Source organism: Anguilla rostrata, chromosome 8, assembly GCF_018555375.3.
Source record: "Anguilla rostrata isolate EN2019 chromosome 8, ASM1855537v3, whole genome shotgun sequence".
In the NCBI taxonomy this organism is placed as follows: domain Eukaryota; kingdom Metazoa; phylum Chordata; class Actinopteri; order Anguilliformes; family Anguillidae; genus Anguilla; species Anguilla rostrata.
Genome location: NC_057940.1, coordinates 14868520 through 14877485, shown reverse-complemented (window position 1 = coordinate 14877485; position 8966 = coordinate 14868520). Strand labels below are relative to the sequence as shown.

Sequence of the window (8966 nt, the reverse complement as noted above, 5' to 3'; positions counted from 1 at the left end):
CGGCAGGATTAACTCTGACTCTCTGACTACCTTCAGTCAGAACCCATATCTATACAATGCAAAATATTTTTTTCGCAACTAAGAACCTTGTGGTTAATTTTAATTAGACATGCTAAAGGTCATTACAGTCGAAAGCATTCCTCCTTAAGGTAAAGAAACGCAATGAGTAATTCGTCTGTGAGACCGCCCTATCCTGCAGTACAGTTTGGCCTGCCTGCAGTCGCTGGCCTTGAAGCCCTCGTGCTCTGAATGCGTCCATCGCTGGCGGCCATTAAAGACCACCGCTGCACCAGGGGCAGTCAGAGCTTCGGCACGGGTGGGCCTAATAACAATGTAAATGGAAATGTTGGGACACAGGAAACTAGGCCAGACAGCATGTGCTGAGAAAAGCGCTTTTCAACATACACAGCTGAAAAAAAAGAAAAAGAAAAAAAAAAGTGACAGGCCAATTGAAGCCTGAAATGTGGCTGTGGTTAGTGTCTCACTGAAAGACGAAATATCATGACTAATCACGTTCAATTCAATAACCCAGTTTTGGATTTGTTTATGTGGTCAATAGTAATTTATTTATATGTTTACTAATTTTATTTAATTTTACTAGATTTTGGCACTATGAGCTGAGAAATTTGAAAGCAATAAGCAAAAAAATATTTACATTTACATCATGGTTCTACTTTCCCACAGGCTGCACATTTGCAAGTTTGCAGTTTGTTTCACCCAACATAACGCACAGTTTTTAAAACCTGCAGCATATTATCCTATCAGACCTTTTCTTACAGGGCAAAAGCAAAAATCAGATAATCCTATTATCTGATGTTTTTCCCCTTTGGAGTACAAATATGTTATTGGTGCAGAGGTACAATATTTAGGCTGTTAAAGGGCAAAGAAAGCATTGTGGTAATTAGTCAGGGCTCTCAGATTTAATCCTACGGTAGCTTGACCGCATTACGCACGATCGCACTATGATTGCGGATGATATAAAAGAAACCATCTTTACAGAATGAAATGGTTAAATGCTGCCTCCTTGGTCGAGGTCTGTGTGGAATGACATGCCTTCGGTTTCACCCTGCGCCGGCCTGTGTCGGGGCCGAGGCTCTGTCGTCGGGGGATTTGGGTTTTCGCATGTTTTTACTGCGCTGCTGCATGGGAGGGTCCCTGCTTAAGGGCCAGGTTTATTGCGCCGAGGCTTAAGAGAGTATCGGGTTTCTCTCGCAATTAATCCAGGCTGACCTCCCCCAGCGTGACAGGGAGGTGAGGCGGACCTGGGCCCACAGCTGCTCACTGTGCGCCGTATTTACAACGCGGCTGCCAGATGCCAGGAGCACGCAGGCCGAGGGAGGGGGGCTCGAACCCCAGCCCAGGACGGAGGAAGGGTGGAGCCGAGCTCCAACCCACACCTGGACACAGGCTGTTCATCTAGAACCATATTTTTTTTTCTCTTGCTCCCTCTCTCCTCGGTTAGGTTCAATACACGTAATTCAATTCAATTTATGTCACATTTTTGGCATGACAATCATTTATGTTTCCAATAAAGCCTTTTAAATCCGATTTAATTCACAAATTCACAAGCAATACAAGAAAACAAGGACAAAAACAACCGACTTTAAGTGATTGCAGATCTCTTTTGCTCTGTAACTGTCTCTGGTAAATATTACGGTAAATACCAATATTTTTTGTGCCCAGAGAGAACAACTATCACAAGTATAGAAAACATTCACTGTTTTTATGGGTAAATAACACCATTTATTGTAGCTATGTAAACGTATTTTCTGCATCTTATTGAACTAGACTTTCTTTCATTGCTTTTTTCCCATCTTTTAGTACAGAAAAAAACTGGAAGTGTGCTAACCTGAATGCTCTTGGCATGTGCAAAAATTGTTTGCGGTCACAACACTTTTTTTCAGGCTTTGAATATTATTTCTCAACCCTGTGGTCCATTGATTTAATTTCTCCCTTAAATATGATCGTAAGGAAAACATTGGTTTGGCATTTAGTGCACATATAAGTGTAAATGGAGATCGCACTCCCCTAATTTACAGCATTACTGCTGGTCTGCTCATATTAAAGGGGCTTTTTTGCCTCTTCTCGCCCTTATCTGGTTATGTGGCACGGAGCTGGGACAGATTTACAGGTTAGCTCGCTACGCAGTGAAACGAGAGACATTAAACCAATATTTTCTAATCCAATTAGAGACGCATAATTGTACTTGGGGGGAATGGGTACGTGCGATTTAAACCTACCTGTGGAGTAACGGTACAGGAATTCCTTCAGGCCTGGGAAGGTGCCTTCAAGTTCAGCCCACGTTGAACTTTGACCAGAGAAACCACTGCAGTCCTTCATGAGCGATGAATTGAGAGGCGGATTACGCGCCTCCTGGGTGCGGAATCCAGTTAAAACCGCTTGTCCTCGAAGGAGTTTTGTACCCTGCTATCCAGGACTGAATGCTGGTAAAGCCAGTCAGTAAAAACAGTGACTGGGATTGAATGCTGTCCAACTACTGCCTGCAGTGACTCCTCTAGTTAATTGGGTGCCTACAGCCTGCCACAGAAGCTTAGATTAACAGTGTAAGTTTTTCAGTCCAATGGCTGTGTATTTCCGAGGATGCACGTGCTATTGTGAGCTCTCCCAAAATTATGAACACTGAAGTGATGGGATAGGCCTAGGAATGTTAGACATTTCAAACTGGGAGAAAGAACTGTGAGATTGAAGCTCACGAAAAATGTGAATCACAAGGTGATACCCTGTTTAGGAGATGAATTTACACTAAAATTAATATTGTAGGGATTAGTGGCTATTGTGCAACTGACTGAAAAATAAAAAGAAAATCATGCTTTTGCAGTACAATACTGTCAGCACAGACGCAAGTGCAAGAATTCCCCAGAGAATGCATAGAATTCTTACCCAGTGTCTTGAAAAATGCACCAACTTTACAAAATCAACAGCGTGCCACTGAAATGCTCCAAGAATGTGATGTGGTAACTGAATAGAATTGAAACACACAGAAGTTATGCAGATCACAAAACACAGCTGTGACAATTTTATTTTTATCACAATATTTCTGGTTAGACCACAACCCAAACTGTCATATGGACTCTTTTCCACTCAGTCTAAATAACATTTGTATCTTTTTTTTAAACAGCTCCACACGGAATTATTTAAACAGAGTGCAATACTCAAATTAATGAATTTTAAACATATGAAAAAACATGAAATGTTTGTACAATATATCCATAACTGAGCCTTTGATGTTTTTAAATGGAAACTTATATTTGTTATACAATATTTGTTCTAAAAATGTCAATGTGTTCTACAGTATTTGCTCATTTGTAGTTCACCCGGACACATATTTCACATAATAGTTGCACATTCACCATGTTACTTTTCAATAATAGATTATAGGTGAATCCAGATTTGTGTGTGTGTGTGTGTGTGTGTGTGTGTGCATGCGTGTCTGTATGCGTGCTTGCGTGTATGTGTGTGTGTGTGCGTGGTCTGTGTGTGGGTGTGTGTGTGTGTGTGTGTGTGTGTGCATGTGTGCGTGCGTGTACTTGTGTGTGTGTGTGTGTGGGAGGGTCATTACTGCCTATCCGCGGGTGATTTCACTACATACCCCAGGCCCCACTGTCATCTGACTGCAAGGCTAATGATGAATGAAAGCCCACCCCAATTCACTCGCATTCATCAGAGCTGACCGAGACTGATCTGAGTGGAGACGGGCCAAATTAGATTCATCTGTAACCATTACAGCAAAGACAGCTACTTCAGAAAATAAAAAATAAAAAGAAGAAACAACAGGTCGGGATGTCACCTCACTGCAGTGAAATATGTCTATTAGCGATAGGGACGACTGCCTTTTTATGGTTTCCATGGCTGAGATTTATTATCTCTTCAGCATGGCTGCTTGGCATGCTCTATAACATTAGTTTGAGCACAGTTTAACAGCAGCCTCATAACTGCAGTTAGAATCTACCAGTGGGGAGTCTGCATATAGCTGCTATGGTATGTTGGACGTATAACATATTCCAAGTATTTAACTAGAAAGAGAGAAAAATATAATAATGTTTGGGGCGAATACATATTTTTCCTTCATTTGACCCTGTACTTCACTATTTTAGATTTGTACTCAAACAATTCACATGTGGTTAAAAAGCACATTCTCAGCTTCTATTTTTATTTAAGGGTATTTTTATACACTTTGGTTTCACCATGTAGAAATTACAACACTTTTTATGCAGTACATTGCCCCCATCCAGGGTACAATAATGTTTTGGACAAATGGTATCACGGGTGTTTCTGATAAGTCAGCTATGTTCAGTTGCTTCTATAGTGCAGGTATAAGAGAGCTTTCAGTACCTAGTCTTGGTTCTAGGCTTTTCATTGCCTTTGGAGTCTGTTATTGGAATTTGTCATCATGCGTACCAGAGTTGTGCAAATGAAAGCCAATGAAGCCATTATGATAAATAACAAAATCTGATAATCTGTACTTTAACCACATATGAATTACTAATCTAAAATTATACAGTCCAGAGCGTAATCAAGAAAAAATATATTTGTCTCAAATATCATAAAGCTTACCATTTATATATGTAGCATTATTACTACTATTAACTATATATATATATACATATATATATGACAGTAACAATTTTAGTTTTCCCCCACGTGCGCAGACAACACTGTCATTGCAGGAGTGAAATTTCTAACCTTTTTTAAAACTGATCCAACTGTGAACAACAGTAGGTCTCAGGAAGTGTGTGGGTTGTCAAATGATATTACAGTCTGCATATCCAGCTCTACAGTACTTATGTTTCTACAAACTGGAGTTTGGAGTTTGAAGTTTGTTTCATTTGTACACGCAGTAAAACCGCTCCATATTTTCAGGCCCATAGCGCTCCTAAAAATTCCTTCTTTGTTAGAGGAAATTCCACAGGAGTCTTCTGTTCCAGATAGTTTGAGTTTAAAAGATGCTTTACACAGCAATACAGCAAAATTTGCAATACTTAGTCAACATAATAAAGAGGACATAAACATCCTAAAATGTGAGACACTAAGACTATTTATTAAGACTAGACTAAATATATTTGCAGCTATGGAAATTGTTTTGTAATTTTTGGCATAACTTTTATTTATATTATTATTATTATTATTATTATTATTTGTATTTGTTTTTATTGTTATGTTAATTTGTCATTAGCATAGCTAATAAACACAACCACAATCACCCTACAAAAACTAAAACATGACTCCAAGTCTATGCTCTTTCGCTGAGACATCGCAAAAATATAAAGCGATACTTAAATATTCATATCGTAACAAAACAAAATAATGTATGCTATTTACAACTACATGAAATCAACTACCACTAGTATGTTCAACCAAAAAACAAATACACTACCAATTTAAGCAACTGCTTTAATTTAAATCAAAGTAGAAAGCTTTCATTGCACATTACAGTAAGATAAAGCAATTGTAGCATCACTCCTATGGTCCATGGAGGTTTTTAATTCATTTACTGCATGTCGGGTCATTATTTACTATCCACTTCATGGCAAATACAGGCTGCTCATTTGCCGTGAAGCTTGGAAAGACTATTAATGTGGCAAATCCATGCTTGAAATTGCTATGGTATTACAGTACAGTATGTCATTGCATGCCTCATGCAGTGTGGTTTTCGAATCAAAGTTCAAGTCATACACTTTCCGTCCGAAAGCAGAGTGAAAACTCTTTAATGCGGTTCTGTAAAAGGAAATTGATAGTACAGAGCATCTTTGTTTGCATAACCTCAACCCCTTCAACATTTGGGCCTACTGTAAGAGCACCTGTCCCAAAACCATCTCAAATGTGAGCACAACTGTTACCTTCAACACAATGCAATAACAAACCTGTTCCATTGCCAGGTGTTCATACATTCCAGCTATTTTTGACACAACACTTTTTGAACAATGCCAAGATGACTATCAATCAGTTACCAACGGTATGAACGCTATACAGTGAGCCCATCTGTAATAATGTTTTGCTTAAATGATTTATACATTTTTTTGTTGCATAGCACACAACCTTATCTAGGGAAACTAAGAATTTATGCATATGTATTACCTACCACTGCAGTTGGACATTTTCTAAAGCAGTTAAGGTATCATTAAATAGCGTGCACAAAAATGACAGGTTTAGTTCCCAGTTCTGGGCTCTAAACCTACAACCATTGGGCTGTAAGCCCAACTCTTTACCCAGTACACCACACCAAGATGTCATGTCCGGGAAACGCTTAAATAGCCCGTGATTTAACTGACACAGCTGTGTGAAAAGTTGAAGGCGAGACCTACCAGTGTCCAATCTGAGGTACATCCAGCACAGCTTACCACAGACCAACACCACTGACGCAAAGCTGCAATTTTCCATGTGATGACCGTTCTAATACTGTGCAAAGCAGAAACCACAGACTAGCTCTCAACCAAGCACGGGCTGAATAACATTCAGGAAGAAAGCACCTCACATATAACCAAACACCAGTTGTTTCACGCCAAAGAATAGAATTATTCTATTAAATTTATACTCAGAAATTTATGTAATTATAATTAACAGTCTTTCCCAGTCTATATCAGTTGGACTGTGATAAGGGTTGTCAAGACTGACAATTCATGTTTTTAGACATTTAAACATGATGCACATTGGTTTGTCTCCTGCTTCACAAATGACTTCCTTTGGATGGTGAGTTCATACAAAGCTCAGAACGTAAGACACAGCTGGGCAAGCCAGTGGTAGCGAAGAAGATGGCGACCGCACATGTGCAGATGTGACTGGGGGTAGATACAACAATGCCCCTCAAGTTGTAACACGTATGGAGTAAAGTGAGTGAGGAAATGTTTCTATGTATAAAGAATCACGGCAACCGCCACATATGGTTCTGTTTATGGGTGCAACGTTGCAGGAGTGTCATGGATACGCACTTTTAGTCGCTCAATAAAAAAACTACTAGAATACCCCAAGGGTAATCCAATGAGTAAAAAGATCGCTGGGATAGAGAGTAGCTGGACAAGAATTTATAAATGTACCCATTGTAACGAACATCTATCAGGTGTATATTTGATACAGTATAACAAAATAATATGTGTACATATGCTAAGCCTTATATGAATGTGAGAGTGGGTGTGTGTTTGTGTTCGTGTGTATGTGCTTGTGTGTGTGTGTGTGTGTGTGTGTGTGTTTGTGCTTGTGTGCATGCGTGTGTTTGTGTGTTTGTGATGTGTGTCTGTGTGTGTACACAAACGCAAGCACACTTAATGTCCCTGCATAATGCTGGGAAATGCACAAAACACTTGTTGTGCAAACAGGGCCCAGGCTGTGCACCTGAACGACACTTCAGCTCCACCTGAGATCAGACACTGCCAGCATATTATTATTATTATTATTATTATTATTATTATTATTATTCCTACCATCTATTATTCTCCATCATTTTCTGCTATTATTATTTTCTAAACCTAGATTAATATGGTCAAGTAATGGGAGAATATTTCCTACTGAAGCAAATGGCAGGCAGTTTTCTGGAATGTATTTCACTTATTCAGCAATGAAAAATGGAATGGGAACTATATGAGGAAGTGGAGCACCTGAGGAATTAAGCCATAATTATGAACATGCACAACATTCTCCATATTATCATAACCAAATCTAAAAGAAAAAGAAATAATAAGTTATTGCAGTGTTTCTCATTTTCTCTTAAAAAGAAAAAAAACCCTGGCCTACAAAGAGTGCAGTGTGCTGGTGTGCTTGGCCGGACAGCAATATTTTGAGTCGGAGACCTACAGCTGTTGAGTGAGATTTCATTATTGGAAACACACACACACACACACACACACAAAATGTCCTGCACAAATTGATAACAGCTGAGTGTAATGTTTCAGTGGGTGAAAACATCTCTCTTTAAATTCCTAGCCATTACAGTAAAACCAGGCCGTAAGTCTGTAAACAGCCAGTGTACTGTGGCTTCTCTCGCTCTGTAAAAATAAATGCAAATAAAAGTGGTCGGGGGATCTGAAGGATGATTGCGATCAGCATTCAGCAGTGAAATGGATCCAGTTTGTCCACAATGGCAAAGACCACCCGGGAGAATTTGATTTGGACATTAACGCCCACGGTCCCAGTTACAGCCAGGCCACTCCTCGATCACTGGCACCCTCGTATGAAAACTCCAGGTGATATTTCTGTCATGATTCAACATCGTCCTTTTACTTCTCCTTTTTAAGAGGTGGAACGCAAGTGGGCCGAGACCCCACAGGATTCTGGGAACTCAGACGGTGTCCGTGGCGATATGCTCCCTTTGGCAGGGCTTCACAAGGGACGTCGTGCAGCTCAAATATTTCTGCTTCAACTAATCTATGACAACACCACCACCCACTACCCCCCCCCCACACACACAGGGAGAGAGAGAGACAGAGAGAGGTCATGCATATGTGTACATTTGAACTGTTTTCATATGTGGATGTTTGTACACAATATCATGTTTATAGGAGTGTGTGTGTGTGTGTGTGTGTGTGTGTGCATGTGTGCGTGTATGTGGGCACCTATGCGTACATTTAAGTCTGTGCACACATACATTTCTCTTCTTTTATTTTTATAAGAATATTTTGAAAATCATAAATTGCTGGATTAACACTATCCCGATTATGGGATCTCAGATATGAGCTTGCAGATGGGGCACTTAACAGTTTTACGTCCATAGTCCATACGTTCCCAAAGTCTCACAGCCATCTACTGGACACCCAGTCCTCAGCACTTGTAAATACATTCCATTTCCCTTTTTGTCAGCAAAGAACATGTTTTCGTTACCCCTTCCAGCCCATAGCCCGTCTGAATGCAGTCAGAGACGTAACTGCTTGTTCCTCTGTAGTTCTGCGCACCCATGCAGAATCCTTCCTGCTCTCCGAGGTCAAACCTGTGCCACGAAGCAGTCTCTGCTGTGGAAG

The 8966-nt window shown here is 40.0% G+C and overlaps 1 long non-coding RNA gene across 6 annotated transcripts in view; it reads right to left on the bottom strand.

The window, feature by feature from the left end:
• Window positions 1-3005: 3005 nt before the first annotated feature.
• Window positions 3006-8966, bottom strand: part of LOC135260907 (uncharacterized) — a 44387-nt gene continuing 38426 nt past the window's right edge. For 5 of the 6 annotated variants that reach the window (XR_010331777.1, XR_010331773.1, XR_010331776.1 and 2 more), the window contains one exon: window positions 3006-8957. This is a non-coding gene — a long non-coding RNA (uncharacterized LOC135260907). The remainder of the gene's footprint in view (window positions 8958-8966) is intronic. The other variant, XR_010331775.1, reaches the window with a different exon arrangement.